General features: G+C 42.1%; 1 protein-coding gene and 1 long non-coding RNA gene across 2 annotated transcripts in view; one reads left to right on the plus strand and one right to left on the minus strand.

Annotated features, from left to right (window-relative positions):
* Nucleotides 1-16,548, plus strand: part of znf385d (zinc finger protein 385D) — a 97,795-nt gene that overhangs the window by 28,728 nt on the left and 52,519 nt on the right. The window lies entirely within an intron of this gene.
* Nucleotides 10,266-12,257, minus strand: LOC308405024. Its single transcript, XR_013973251.1, has 2 exons — nucleotides 10,675-12,257; nucleotides 10,266-10,428 (listed from the first exon to the last, which is right to left on the minus strand). It is a non-coding gene; the product is annotated as an uncharacterized lncRNA (long non-coding RNA).

Raw genomic sequence — 16,548 nt, forward strand, 5'->3', positions numbered from 1 at the left:
CAATTTGACTTGCAGAACAAATGTGGAAAATTAGATTTTAGTCACTTTGTTGAGATTTTACCGTCTGAAGAGCCTCCACTCAAATGAAAAGCAGGTAAACAAATATAACCATCAAGTGGAAACAGACTTTCCCCAAAGGCTTTAAAGGGGGAAGCTTAAAGTTTTAACAAGGTCAAATAGATTTTTAGTAACCCGTTTAATCCCATCAGAATATGTACAAAGAGTATCAAGGCAGAACGTGGCTTTTATGAATATTATTCAAAGTGTGAATTTTCCTGCTCAGTGAAGCCCTCAACAATTAAATTGTTCTTCCCCCCCCCCCCCTTTTATCTATCTACAGTTGGAGTCATTATATTCATTAGACTTCACATAAGTAAATGGAGCATGTGTACAGCAGAAACATGCGGGCAGAAACATTACAGCCACCCGACCTTCCAGATAATTGGGAGGAACAAAGATAACTTTAATCTAAAGAATGAAAGCATGCAAAACTCTCTGCTTTTTTGTTATTAAATTATAAATAAGATCATTTTAATAGTGCTCTTTTTACTTCATTTAACAAGTCGGGGAAGTTAATGGAACATAGTGCAGTGGGCAAGTGACATCTTTAACAGAAACACTACGGTAACACTGGACAAAGTCAAACTGCCAAAGTCAGTCTCTGTAGGGAGCCATGTAAACTTATGCAAACAGTAGCTTATTAAACGAATGACCACCAGCCAGTAGGCACAGATCTATAGTAACACAGATGTTATTTGATGAAAGGCAAGTAAGGGATGACTTTAGTTTGGAATGGCTGATTATACTTAGACGCATGGAGGAGTTTGTGAATCAGGTGGGGTCAAATATCGTCCATTTTGTCCATGTGTCCAAACCAAGTGTCTGTATTATTTGGGAGAAAACACAAGCCGGCTCTGGTCAGTACAAACAGTACTGCAGGTCTGCAGTGTGGCCTGGCTTGTGCGTACATTGGTGCAAAGTCCTTTACTTACCAGACACGTAAAATGCTGTGATTGCAGCCATTCCCCAACTCTGTGAATGGTACTCATGGCCATTGGTCAGTGGTTGTTGATCAATGGTCATGAGAATTTGCATATTAATGATGAAGGAACTGACCTGCCAGCCCATTGTTCCTTCAGTGGTGCTAATTTCGGTCATTATGCAAATGTACTGTTTATAAGATTGTGGACGAAGTTACTTGGATGAGTGACGAAACGTTTCTCCCACTGAAAACGTTACGTCCAGATAGAGCTGGGCGATATGAGATTTTTTCATATCACGATATGTTTTTTTCATTTCAGGCGATAACGATATCTATCACGATATAAGCCAAATAACTATATTTGTAAGATTTAAATGTGCCGTTGCTCACAAGTAAAATGTGAAATAATCAGCAGCTTGTTTTTAAATATTTATTTCCCATAATAAGTTCAACAGGGTAGATGTACTTAAGGAACATGAGACTTTTTCAGATAAATAAAGGCAAATATTGCAAACTACACAAAAGGCAGCCGCTAAAGCGTTTAAGTTTCAAAATAGAACAAATGAAACAGACTAAATTGTCAATTCCACTTAGAAACAAAATATTAATTCTAAAAATAAATCTTAGTTTGTTTTACAGAAGAACAGACAAAACTGACTAACTTTTGTCAATATCAAATAAACTGAGAACTAAAAGGAAATTCTCAATCTCTCCTTGTTGTATAGCTGAGCTTTTCAAACAGTTTTAACAGTTACTTTAGTCTGACAAAAGCCGAATGACGAATTAGCGCTTCCAGTCAGAGACTGAGGCTACGTCCACACGTACACGGGTATTTTTGAAAACTGAGATTTTCCCTTTTCGTTTTAAAAAATAATCCCGTTCACACGTAAAGGCAGAAATGAAGGAAAACGCTGCTATGAACATGCCAAAGCAGCAGGTGGCGCTAGATTCCTAACCGTGCAGAAATGTTGGCCAATCAGAAGTCTAGAAGCCTCGGTGGGAAAAAGTAAACAAAGCTGCGGCATAGAAGCAGAACCGAGTCGTATGTGTGGAGGGACAGTAACTGTGTGTATATGTAAGCATTTAAACACTGCAGAGAGTAGAATTAACAGTATTGTAGAAATTCATTTCACCGAAACAATAACGTGGCGCACAGTGTGACGCATGCACCAGTTTATTGTATTTCCAGACTTGCTTTCGGCACAATTTACAGTGCACGCTACTCTGTTTTTTGTCAGACTTGAAATAGCCGAAATACCTTCAAACTACGGAATTTCTATGGCTCTTCCGTTCGACAATCTCTCCGGCATTGGAACCATCATCTGTTTTCTCTTCGGTCACGCTCGGTTGATTTTTCTAGTCGGCACACTCATTTCCTCCATTATGCGCTGGCTCCATTACCCGCTGGCTGCTTCCCAAACAAACACACGTGCGGCTTGGCACTTGTGCTGTACGTAGCAAGTCACGCGACGTGACGCTGCGGCTGTGATTGGTTCAGCTCTGCGCTACTGAATTTGGATCGGCTGACCTTTTTTTTTTTTTTTTTTTTTTTGAAGAGGACAAGAGCGGCGAGGTCTATCGCGATAGCTTAATTTCTCTATCGAGTAAAAGTTATATCGCGATACATATCGTTATCGTTCTATCGCCCAGCTCTACGTCCAGATGAACAGAATCAAACTTTGGGGATATACGTTTTTTTCCACCATGCTCAATTTTTCCGATGTATTGCACCTAAATAATGAGATCTGACCAATCAGATTACTGCATTTGGCAACAAGCCGGCCCATACCTCAAAACGCGCAATGGCACTAAACACGCATAGATGCTGCTCCGAGCAAATGATTTCTCTGCCTGGATTAAACCATGAAATTCTCCCTGCTGCTGTTTTCCTTTGAGAATAGGATGAACCCAGATTCTCAATTTCTTAAATTTTCTTGTTTAGAAACATGAGGAGCAGCTGATCATGGCTTAATCTTCAACTTTTTCAGTTTGTTTTTGAGGACAATTTTTTCCTCAAAAAAGAAACATGTTTGGTGTGTAATGGTCTAAAGTCTCATTGTCTATTGCTCTGTTTTGGAGTGAGAAGCTACTGGACTATTTTGTCAGTTAGCTTGCTTAGGTTGGTGGAGTTTCTTCTGCAGGTTTGGCCGTCTGTTACCCATTAGCTGTGTGAGCAACGTTTTCTGCTCCTTCTCAGCAATTGCTATATTTATACATTTTATGTTTTCAAAACATATAGTAAAAGGTTATCGTGTCTCTTTAGTGTTCCATTTTAATAATAAAAAATAATAAAATAAAAAAATATATATTTTTGTCTCCAGTCACTCACATTTAATTGCTTATTCATTTTCTGTGCAAAGCATGTCCTTTCTTCACCACATTTCTATTTACCATATGCATACCTAATGATAATGGGCATGCCCGTGCATGAGAAATGACTGGAAGATAAAGAAAAGTTATACCACTTAATTTGTCTATTTACACATTCTAATTAATTTACCAAACAAGATTATTTTTAGGTGCTTAACCTTTGTTTTGTTTTGATTTGATTTTTTTTTTTTTATGAGTGCCTGGAGTGGAGTCCTTTCTGTGTCGCAGCAACTTACAGTGTTGTCTGATGATGAAGTAACGGACTGGGTCAGGTGCTGGATGTAATTGGGAGACACATAGAGAAAAGAATTAGGTTTGACAGGTCATTCATTCCACTTTAGTGAATAGTAAGCAAGTTGAATGATGGTGAACAGAGCATTTAGACCTCATTAACCAGTCATTCTCTCTCCCTCTCTGTATCATGTTTAAACACCATGTTAAACATATAAACATATTTAAAATACAGCACACTGTGTGCATAGAGCTCCTGTCCTCTGTTATGTATGCACTGTGTATGTGGGATTGGGCAGTTATGTGCTATCTTGCTGCTTAAAGAATATGCATATAAATTACTTTAAAGAATCCACATCTACAACTGCTACAAATATAGTGAAAATAGCAATAACATCAAACTATAGCTATTAAGATTTAACAATCCTCATGTGTTAATACATGATGTGTGTTCTTTTTAAAAAAAAAAACAAATAAAGCATTAACCACAAAAACTTGGGACAGTGCAGATTCAGATCCAGTCCTGTCTGTTGAGCTCCAGTTTCTAGGACAGTGATGTTTTCCAAGCCATAATCAGGTATTTTAATATTACGCACTAAATCCAAAATCTTCACGTATGGAGTATTGAGCCTGTAATGTCAGAAGAGTCGATTCTTTTTCTGTCCAGAGTCGGTGGATTTGAAAACCAGGAATGCTGCTTCCAGTTCTGTGCACAGAGAGCAGATTTCCACCTATAAGAACCTCTAAGCCGCAATCTGTAATTTGTTTGCTCACATAAATTATGTATATACATCCACATGCATAATGAAAAGGTCTGAGTTATACTGCATAGTAAACCAGCATTTTGTTTTTTGCTTACAAGATGATAAAGCAAAATAGAGACGTGCTCTACTGGTGTAAATCAGCCAGAACTGCAACACATCTGAAATAAAGCTTACAAACATACGTTTGTGTTAACAAAGTATCCGTTTCACAGAAAAAATGTGGAAAGAAAAAAACTTTTTGTTTATATGTGCTCTGTGTGTGTTTGTTATTTGTAATGGGGTATTGTATTATACCCAAACTAATGATAATCATGCAAATTAAAATAAAAGAAATGATCACATTATGTTCACATAATGTTATGGTAAACAATCAGGTGCAGCTGGGAGCCGCGGTCCTGTTTATAACGGCTCTCTTCCCTTTCAGTAACTTCTTTACTGCAGCCTCAGCTTATCTGCACACTTTATGGCTGACTAAAGTAAAGTGACTACCACTCACAGCCTTCAGTTTTCTGTGGTTGTGAGTACTCCTCTCTCACACACACCCATGAATACAATTGTGCACACACACACACACACACACACACAATGGGAAAGACTCACCTCCAGCAACAAATCTACTAAACTGAGTCACACAGGTGCAGTTAGGCTGTGAGGCACTGTGGACTTCTTAATGTAATTACCAGTTTGTTCTCTGCCCTTGCTGAGGCTTCTCATCATTGAGCTACAGCGAGCTGCTCTCTTAAAGAGCGCCTCTGTGCACTACACCTGGAGACACTGGCCTTATATTTTGGCTGTTCGATGTATTGATGCATGCTCAATCGTCCAGGTAAGAAAATCCCAAAAAGTTGATTCTGTTCATCTGGACGTAGCATTTTGAAAACCCTCAGTCCAGATGAACAAAATAAGCTTCTTGGAATTTAGCTGCGGTTTATGGAGTTAGAATACAGCTTTTAGCATTTTTGCTCATCTTTTTCCTTCATTTGTTTCATATGTTTCGATATACTTTTATTTTATTATTTCTATTGTTCATATGTGATTTCTTTAAGGTCATTATGTTTTGTATTTCTCTCATTCCTCTGCACTTCCTATTAGCAGTCTATCTATTCCACATATTTCTGTATTTTATACAGCTGGTACTTGTACTCCAGGTAATTTTTAGTTACTCTAACAGTGGAGATCAGGATTAGCGGTGACTTAGAGTTAGTTATCCACTCACTAAGTTAAACCAGGGTTTCCCCTCTGCATTCACACTAATGCGATGTTGTTGGGAGCACCTGATCAGTCACAGTTATTGAGAAGTGTACTGGCAACAAAGTGGGTAATTGTGCAGAGGAAGATGAAACTATATTATGGAGAAAAATCAAGAGATTAAAAACAAAATTGGAACAGAGACTGAAGCAACACAGTCGCTGCAGACAAAGCAGAGGACAGTGAGCGCACGTGAGAGGAAAAGCACTGTAGAGTAATATAAAATTTAAAGTGTGCATTTTAAATGATTGGTCACTTCAGAGCTGTAATGTGCAGCAAAGACCTCAGAAACAAGTAGGAGCATTCAGAGCTAAAAATAAATAAATAAATAAAAGAAAAAAATAAACTAAAATCTTAATTTTATTGCTCTGTGCAGCTACTCACCAGATTAATGATTTTCTGCAGCATTAAACTTCTGTTTTATTTGCAACAGTGTTGCATTTTACTGTTAAATTTCTATGTTCTTTAAATATTTTTAATCATTTTATCAACATCATCAACATCTGAATCGGTGGCACTCATAGGGATCATTTTGTATGCAAGTCACATGACCTGCAAAACATCCCTTTTTATATAAGTGAACACAGGCAGACAGGGCTACATGCAAATGGAGGACTGACTGAATATCAAGACACAGGTGGGAGCAATGAACCACATGTAAAAACAATGCCAATTCTCAACTGTCTTGACATAATAAAGATGAAAACATACAAATGCAAAACACTCATTTATCTCAATTGTGAGGATTCTAATCCAACATAAAGGTACATATACAAATGCTGTTGCTCACAGAGAACAGTGACAAAAACATTACATTAAATATAAGAATCTCCCTGCTGGGCCAGTAAGTTATTGGTATTGACTTACCAGCCTCCTGCAGTTACATTGCAGCCATTTTATGGTGTAGATCAGTAAAAATGTGACATACTGCTGCTTCAAAGTGATTATAATCTCCCTGAAAACAACTCAGAGGGACAAATTAATCCGAAATGTCAAATAATTGATTATGTGATGCTCTGTGTGTGTATTTCAAATCCAGCCTATTTGACTGGCACTAACTGCTGTCACACACAAACCCATATCGGCGAGTAATGGGATTTGAATCCTTGCAAAGCCAGAAAAGACAGCACTCAGTGTGTGTTTCTGACCCTTTTACCAGCCGTCCGCTGTAAACGTCAGCTAGTGTCGACCGCCATCTCAGCTCATCACTGTCATGTCCTGTCACATTATCCGGCAGCGCTGAGTGGGGTAGCGTCAGCGTCGGATGCTGTGCTGAACTTTGAGATGGACAGGCCTTCTGTGGGCTGTCAGATAGCATCCAGCAAATGACCTGCTTATTCTCCCTCGCTGTCGACACTCTGCCGACGTCTCCCCTGACACAAAGACATCAGTAGAAATCAAACACAGTCCGAGGAATGAAAAGAGACACCAACAGACAGAACGCCGGGGGGAAGAAAAATACATTTACTTTTTTTTGTAAACAGGAGAAAGAAACAGAAAAGGCTTTTCTTAAACTTAAATATAGACGTGTTTAATCTCACATTAGGCTTGCAATCTTAAACCTGCAACATTCACCTAAATTTGCGTTATCAACCCTGTTAGGGATGTTTACGTGACTGCAAGACCTATTCAAAAAGCACCGCAAACATTTCTTTTTCTCTAATTGCAGATTGGTTGTGCTCGCCATCTGCTCACTGATCGGCTGTGGTGGCTTTACGGTTACCTCAGCCCGGGGCGAGAGGCTGTTTCGAGGCAGACAGCTCATCAGGATGATTGACAGGTTTTGGTGCTGGAACTCGACCAGCTGAGGAAAAACTGCATATTAGAGCTTTAGGAAGTGATTTGAAAGATGACACTGAATTTGCTGCAGCTGGAGATGGTGCACTGCACACTGCTGCAGGCTTCAGAATGGGAGTCTGCCTGTGATATGCCTTTGGTGTGTGGGTGTTTGTGCTTTGCAAGTGGATTATATGTGGGTCGTGGTACATTTGCTCCGGCAACATTTCAGTCTCTGGCAGGCGTGGTCCATGTGGAGTGTGAGGGTGGCTCCGTGGGTGGTTGAAGGGAGCAAAGGAATAACATAGCTCTGGCATTGCAGCTGCTCTCTGCAGACGAGCCCCGTACACATCGGCGTGGGGAGGAATTAAATGATACATGACAGGGGGATTTCTTAAAAAGATACGTGCGCAGTGGCGGGGGGGTTTTCGATGGAGAATTGTTGATAAATTAACAGCCCAGCCAAGAACAGCACAGAAGAATAAATTCAGATAGAGAGTCCTGAGTCTTCTTTTCACCACGTTATGCCCGATGATTAATGATATTTCCACGAATAGCTACAAAAATCTTCACTGATTATGCTACTTTTTGTGGCCTCGTCACTGCGGATTCATTTCACAGCATCTGCGGCAGAATGAAAGAGGAATAACATGTTTCTTGCCCAGTGCGTGTTTCTAGTAAGAGGTCACCCATTCTCTTATGGCCCAGATGTTTTTAACTGGCGTTAGCTTTCCACAGCACAGGCTCCACTTTCCCAGCAGGCTGCAGCGAGTGTGGTTCTCTGCTGTAGAGTTTCCTGAGCCAGAGAGCCTCGCCAGATCCGTGTGTCATCCTCTTCTCTCTTTCCAAATAACTTGGGCAAGATTTACAGTACAAAGGTAGACAGTTGCATAACTCTGTCTTTCTGTCCAATTCAGCAACAAAGTGTGTCAGGGCAAAGGCTGAGGAGAGTCCCTTCTCTGTTAATGCAGTGCAGAGACAGTGTTTTAATGTTTCCAGGCTGATCTTCGCCAGGCTTCACATTTCACTGCGTAATACCGAGTGCGTTTCGGTTAAAAAAGCGGCCATTATTTTCTTTTACCTGCTTGACATTGCCTACACGACTAATGCACTTCAGCAAACATGCTTGAAACGTTGACATTTTCTTCCCAGTCAAGACTGTTTGCAAACACTGCACTGTAGATGTTAATGTTAATTCTACTTACAACAGTAGTTGAGTCAGACCCTCTCTTATAAATCAATAAATATTGATATTATTGCAATAATGGAAGCAAATTCATTAAAATTTGGTTTTTAATACGATGTTCACTTGTGACCATTTGCACCTGTGTTTTTGAATGTTTCCTTTATTAGTCTATGACAGCGTTCGTCTGTCTGTCCCATGTTAACAATATACTTGTTATATGCTGATATATTGATCCCCATACTGGTTTGCAGAATCACAGGTTCAAGGATGCCTCATGATGGAATACCTTTTTATAGAAAAATATAAGTTACACAGACTTGTCCTAGCTACAAACTCCGTTGTGGACGTCAGACAGACATTATGTAAATGATCCCATTTTCATTTAGGAACTAGTTTTAGACTCGACGTCTAGAAAAAATGCTCAGAAATCCTTACAAAACTGTTGTAATAACGTCATGGCAACTATCCATCCATCCATCCATCCATCCATCTTCCTCCGCTTATCTGGGGTCAGGTCACGGGGGCAGCAGCCTAAGCATAAAAGCCCAGACCTCCCTCTAACCGGCCACCTGCTGCTGTAGCTCATCTGTTTCGAGGTTCAAGTTGTTTGGATTTCATACCTTGGTTGTAATGAGTCATTATGTGAGTTACTGTTAGCTTCCAGTCAGCTTGAAGCTGTCAGGCTATTCTCTGACCTCTGACATCAACAGGATATTTTCTCTTTTTCAGTTTTTCTACAGATTGTTGCGCAGGAAAATCCCAGTAGATCTGCTTTTTTGGAAATAGTTAGGCCAGCCAGTCTGGCGTCGGCAACCATTCCATCCATCCATGTTCAAGTTACTTGACTCCCCTTTCTTCCAGTTCAAACCATGTGGCTGATCAGCCACACTGTGCTTCATTGTGCTTCAATACATACAGCTGAATAGATGTATGTATGGAAGTGGCCAGTGTAGACTGGGCTGTGTAGCTGCAGGATGTTAAAGAGTTTCTTTATTGATATCAGAAATGTTAGAACTGCCTTTGTGTTTCTAACAGTTAATTTTCTTTTTATTTTCTGTCAGTACACTCTTCATTAAAGCTGATAACATATTCCAGTTTCCCATCTGTTGAGTAGGCGTGTTAGGTCGTTCTACCTGCTGAGAATACTGGTGGAGATGGAAAAGCTTTTATTAGTCTGCCCTCTTCTCTGCTTCTGTCACGGAATAATCAGAAGTCGTGAAACTCAGAATAGCTGCACACTTCAATGTAAATGTAAGTATTTTTCCACACAAGAAAAGCAACTTTGCCTAGGTATCTCGCACCTTAGACTGTTTGCATTTTGTTTTCCAGCCAGTCTGGAAGCACTTTTAAACAACCAAACACACTAAAAGTGTCACATTCATCTTTAGGCAACAGTAAATGTTTCAAACCCTTTAGGGACGCTCTGTAAATACACACAAGCCTGAAACAGGGAAAGTGTGGGAACTTTTAAAGTCCATTATTGACTTTCCTTTTGGCTCTATCCTAACTGTTCCCCTGTGTTTACCACCTTGTCCCTAATTTTGATTCCCTGATATTTAATAGTGTACAGTTAGAGTGCCCCTGGTTTGAAATTAAGTAAATAAGGGCAGTGTAAGTTTTTTTTTTTTTTTTTTTTTTTTCTTTTTTTTTAAATGACATCAGAAACAGCAGTATGCGACATTACGTGATGGCAGAGCTTCAGTTCATCTTTTGTCATTTTTTTTTTTTTTTTTTTTTTTTTTTTAATAAATAGGACAGGGGGAATGAATGAGAGAAAGAGGGGGAGAGAAAGAAAGAAAACCAAAGGGGAGAAGAGACGGTGAGAAGGGGGGGGAAGAGAGAGAAAAAAAAAAAAAGAACTCCTGGGTCACCTGTATGGAGAAAAAAAAAAAAAACAAACAAAAAAAACAAACAGAGGAGACAGCAAACAACAAAGAGCAACATAATAATAGAGAAAACAAAGCACCATCACAATAAACTAGCTAGTCATAGATATCAATATTTACTAAATAATAAACGATATTGTGCAGCACGCAAGATAGACAGCGCACAGTGTGCTTTGAGGCAGCAGCCAAGAAAGCTTTAGTCCGCGTCTGTGAATACCCATGTGTGCATACCTGTGTGGATCAGCATGCTTGCATTCCAAAGGTTTCTCCATGTAATGATCTGCTAGGGAGTGTGGGGGGGCCACAGCCCCGTCCTCCAGGGTGTGAAGCGGGTATGGAGGAGATCAAAACTCCAGACATCCAGAGGCCCCCAGAACACAAGAGACCATGGAAGACCAACAGAGGGGCAGCCGCGCCACTGTTCCAGTAAGAGCTGAGGAGAGTCCCAGATGAGGGCTCGCCCAGCAGCCGCGGAGCAGAAGTCAGGGGGAGTTGCAGTGACGCGCCCGTGAGCTCCGCCGGCCCCCAGCTGTGCCTGAGTGACCGAGCCCCAGGCCGAGAGGCCGGGGGCACCCCACCTCCAAAGGGGCCCGAGCGAGCCCCAGGCCCCAGGCCCCGACAAGCGGCCGCCAAGGAGTGAGCCGGTGTGTACCCGGACGCCCACCTCCAGACACAAAGAACCACCAACACACCGACACCTGAGGGAGTCCGCCACCGGCAGGGGAAGTGGTGGTGGGTGGAGATAGGCCTCCAAACCTTGGAGGGCCTGAGGTGTCCCCAGAGAGGTGGCGTCTGATACCCAACCTGACATATAGACACAGACATACAGGCACACACAGACACAAACATCCATTCCCACCCTCATGCTCTCATATGCACTCACTCCACACTCAACCAACGTGGAGACAGACATAAAGAGACGCTGTACACACAATCACACTCCCCAAGCGTACTCTACAAACCGGGTCTAGGTACCCTTGCCCCTGGAGGGGGGAATTGCACCCAGACCCAGGTGGTGTTACCCTTTTCCCTGCGGTGGGGAGAGGCAGACCACCCCGACTCCGCAGCAGCAGGGAGGCCCCACACCCCAGACCGCAGTCGGACGGCCAACTCCTCCTACTAGCCCTCCCGCTCCAGCAGGCCGCAGAGAATGGGGGTGGGAGAAGACTCCAAACCTCCCTCCACCCGCTCATTGTAGTGTTGATGCATATGTGTTCTAAGGTGCAATTAAAACCCAGGAGGGCATGGAGCTACCTGCCAAGGAGCAGCAGGTAAGCGCATAGTCCCTCCTGCTAGCCCTCAATGACTAAGTGTATTTAAAATTGAGAGGTGGGCAACGACGTCAGGGGTGAGGTATACACCCTGATGGTGATTTGGACTCCGTGATTGTGCCCACCCCCAAGATCCTATATGTATGTGTAATGAGAGTGTGAATAATGTGAATGTCTAAGTTGTGGGATAAAATTGAGGCAGAGGCAGCCAGAAGGGGACAGGGGGGGGGGGGGGGGGTAGCCTCCTCTGCACCCTGGTGACATACCCCCACTCCAAGGCCCTGCATGTGTGGGTGGTTGTGGAGGAGCGGGAAGAGGGAGGCAGCTGGAGATGGGGAGGGAAGGAAGGGAGGGGCAGGTAACCCCTCCCTGGGGCCAGCTCCCCCGCTGACCCCAGTAGGCACTCCCACCCTCCGCGACCCGCCAGGGAAGGGGGGCCCAGGCCCATCAGACCGGGGCCCAGTGCAGTAGCGCCCCCCGGCTCCACAGAGCCCTGGACAGTCCACCCAACCCCACCACAGAGAAAACTGCACCCACCCCACCATCCACACATCTTCCAGACTACATAAGACAGTAAACGCCCAGGCTGAGATCTTCCTCCACCTCTCCTGTATCTCCCCCTCCTGCAGAGAGTTCCTGAAGAGAAGAAAGCTCCTGCAAGATGTGACCATCCCCCCCACCAGTTGAAGAGCCCCCCAGGCGGCTTGACGCACCGGCGGCACCCTGCTCCAGGGCCGGGCCCCCATGCACCCACCCGCCCACAACCCCGGCAACACACCAACCAGGACCCAAGCCCCCGAGGCCCGGCCCGGGCCCCAGCCCAGAGACGGAGCGCCCCCAGAACCTCACGCCCATCCCGGACCCACCCAGGGGCAGCCAGGTTGCCAGGTCAGTAACCCACGTCCGTCAGCACAGACCCTCCCCTAGCCCCGCTGCACGCAGCCGCGAGGAAACAGTCACCTGAGAGCCAACAGAGCCCCCAACTGGACGTGACCGCTACCCCGGGTTGAGCTCCCCAAGGAAGATGCCTCCGGGGAACCCCCCGACGCCCTAAGCCTGTCCCTACCCCCTCACCAATCACAACAGTGAAGGCGGGACCAAACTATGACCCCCCACCCCCACTAGGTGATGGAGCTGATAAAAGGGGCCCAGAGCAATTGATCTAATGTGGTGGCAGAGGCTGTGTCAAGACTAATGAAATCTAATAGATAATTTCTATATTGGTTAGAATTAAGATTATTTTTATTTTTCCAGTTCATGAGGACTGTTTTCTTGGCTATGCATAGGGCAGTGAAGATCATATGGGCTATATTCTTTTCTGAAGTGACATTATCTAAGCTGCCCAGTAGACACACTAAGGGGGAAGTTGGGATGTTACATTTCAGACACTTTGATAAGTCTTCACATATCTCGCGCCAAAACTTTTGCACTGGTGGACAGAACCAAAGAGCGTGGATGTAATTGTCTGGTGTATTGCCTTGACAGTGTGAGCAGTTGTTGGAAGATGTAAAGCCCATCTTGAACATCCGATGACCTGTATAGTGCACTCTATGAAGTATTTTGTATTGTATTAATTGCAGACTGGGATTTTTAATTAATTTAAAAGTTTTTAAGCAAATCTGAGACCAGAAGTTTTGGTCTAGGTTGACTGATAAATCTGCTTCCCACTTTGCAGTAGGAAGGGATATTGATTCATCTAATTTAGAAAGTGTTCTGTATATTTTAGATAATAATTTGGGGGATTTAAGAGTAAGAAAATGTGCCGCACTTAGTGGTGTTTGTAATTCAACTTGACTGAGGTTAAATTTCTTTTTTACTATGGATTTAATTTGTTGATATTCTAAAAACCTTGTCTTGTTGATCCCATATTGTTCAACTAGTCTGTCAAATGGAATAAATTCTGTTCCCTCTAATATATGTTCTAAGTATTTAATTCCTTTACAACTCCATTCTGGGAAATTAATCATATTATTGTTTTGTAATATGTCAGGGTTATTCCAGATAGGTGTACGTTTGCATGGGATTAATGAAGACTCCGTTATTTTTAGAAACTCCCACCATGCTGTTAGAGAAAAGCTGATGTTGATACTTTTAAAGCATTCATGTCTTTTGATGTTTGAGCTAATAAATGGTAGGTCTGAAATCTCTAGATCCTTGCATAGTGCCTGTTCAACATCTAGCCAGGGCTCAACTAAGAAGGTATGTTTTAACCATTCTGAGATGAACTGAAGCCTGTTGGCTAAGAAGTATTGGTGAAAATTAGGCAGATCTAATCCTCCTCTATCCTTGGTTCTTTGTAGCGTTTTTAAGCTAATACGCGGGGATTTATCTTTCCAAAGGAATTTGGAAATATATGAATCCAGAGATCTGAACCAATCTTGTGATGGTTTGTTAGGGATCATCAAAAATAAGTAATTTATTTTTGGCAAGATCATCATTTTTATAGTGGCGACCCTTCCCATGAGTGATATGGGTAAAGATTTCCATCTAGTCAGATCGCCTTCTACTTTCTTTAGAAGTGGGATGTGGTTTAGTTTAGTTAAGTCTGAAAGCTTAGGAGAGACATTAATACCTAAATATTTAATATTTCCGGATTGCAGTGGGGCAGAGGAAGAATTATGGAAGGAGCAGTTAATGGGGAGAACTGTAGATTTTGGCCAGTTAATTGAATAATCTGAAACTCTTGAAAACCAGTTTATTAAAGTAATTACCTCAGAGAGGTTGGTTTGTGTGTTTTGCAGAAAAAGCAACACATCATCCGCATAGAGACTGATTTTATGTTCTATGTTCTTACATTTTAAGTTAATCAAAAAATCACATTAACCCAAAACAGGATGTTCAAAGACAATAACGGTAAACTGCAGAGTCTGATCATGGTAATAATGAAACACAGTTGCACCCCTCACTGATGATTGCTACAGTGGATTGAGGATTATTTTGTGATACTGCTGATTGTCTGTGAACAATAGTGAGTAATTTGTCAGAGACACCCTCATTTCTGTGACAGCTCAACTGGTACAATTCTTCTTGTATTATTATTGCAGGACTTTGATTGCCAAAGCGACAATAATAAGCGATTTCAACTCTATTTGAGACAAACATTTCATGAAAATACAAACAACACAAACTATATTTACAAAGGCAGGGCAGACCAAGTAAAAGCAAGCATGTGTTATTACACGTACTCTGCAATCAAAATGGATTTTGATGTAAGACCTGGGTCTGCAGTTTTCTTTTAATTTACTACCTAAACTTTAGATGGTTGTGTTTAAACCTTTCTTTTATCTTGCGGTCATCTGGTCATCTGTGCTTTATACTACTAAGTTAAAAACCCTGCTGTAATACAGAGAAACCTCCAATGAGCACATGACCCGCACATGACTCCCTATGAGCAAGCACTTGGCAACAGTGGCAAGGAAAAACTCCCTGTTAACAGGAAGAACCGTCTGGGAGAACCAGGCTGAGCGGTTGGGGGTAAGGAGGAGGGAGACGCAGCAAAAGACACACTGAACAAGAGAACCAGTAATTACCCCATCTAATACTGATGTTCTCTAGAATACACGCTCGTTACAGTGTAACACGTCATCAGGGCATTTGAGTCAAACATATTATTAACTTCATAATAGAATTAAAATCTAGTCATGACTAGAATAGTTGTTAAATCTTATGGAAAAATAGAGATTTTTGCCTTGAATGCTCAGCCTGCTCAGCATCTAAACAAATTTGACAGTCTGTAGGCTAAATATTTTAAAGCTATGCAAGTAGATACAGTTACAGTAATGTGACTGCTTTGAATATTGCTTCTGTTTGCCATACAGTGGGTAATAAGCGGTACTTTTCAGTATTACAATGATCTCCACCAAGATGGCAATTGTGAAGCACTTCTTGCATTAGGCTTCATGATAGTCCTGACATTTCTATGTCCGTAGTCTTGGTCTCCCCAATACTTACAGATTTGTCCTGCATACAGACAGGACAAATCTGTAAGACGTGTAAGTTAGAGCCAAAGGAAAATCCACTGCAGTTTTCATATTCTTATTCTTAACTTTTGGTGACTGAGTTTGCTTTTCCTCTAGGATAATGCAAATATTTGCATTTCAAATGAACAAAAACAGCATTTCTGATAAGATTTCTGTCAAATAAGGAAACACAGATTCATTCTCTTCGCTGTTGACAGCCCAGTCGTGCTTGCTGTTGTGCATTTGCAGTCACTCACTGCAGTTCTTTTCTCTTCCAGGAAAAACTTTAGATCATGACCTCACAGTTTACTTAAAGGGCATATCTTTTAACACACAATTCTAGGGTATAAACTTGTTTTTTCATTTCTCTGTTGTGGTTTTGGTGACTTTATAAAACTATACTAAAAGCACCAAACTCCCATTACAATAGTCTTTCATTAAAGCAGCACATCTGATTCTGCTCTGAGCCTGTTGCCTCTGGCTAAGCTTCAACAAATCGTGCTTCCCAGACATTGTCTTGGGTTTTAATCAATAGGAAATAATTCAAGTGAACTACGTTAGAAATCAGAAGTGTAATTCACTGCTCCAAAGTGCTTTACTCTGCTCCAGAATATTTGCTTCACCATTAGGTCAGTGTGAACCTGCTCATCATGTGTCTAGGTTCCTGGAGGGATCTCTATCATCAGAGCAGGATTTCTGTCAGGATGATGTCTGAACTCCTCCTCCGCTCTTTTGTTCAGCAGTTTTCTTCTCCCACTTTTCCTGTGTCTTCCCTGGAATTTTCCATTGCCTGTCTTACGTCAGCTATACTCAAGTTGCCCTCAGAGAGTTTACCTCCTCTTGAGAACAGCTGACCTTGCGGCTACTCTGCCCAC

Source organism: Rhamphochromis sp. 'chilingali' (genome assembly GCF_963969265.1).
Source record: "Rhamphochromis sp. 'chilingali' genome assembly, chromosome: 11".
In the NCBI taxonomy this organism is placed as follows: Eukaryota; Metazoa; Chordata; class Actinopteri; order Cichliformes; family Cichlidae; genus Rhamphochromis; species Rhamphochromis sp. 'chilingali'.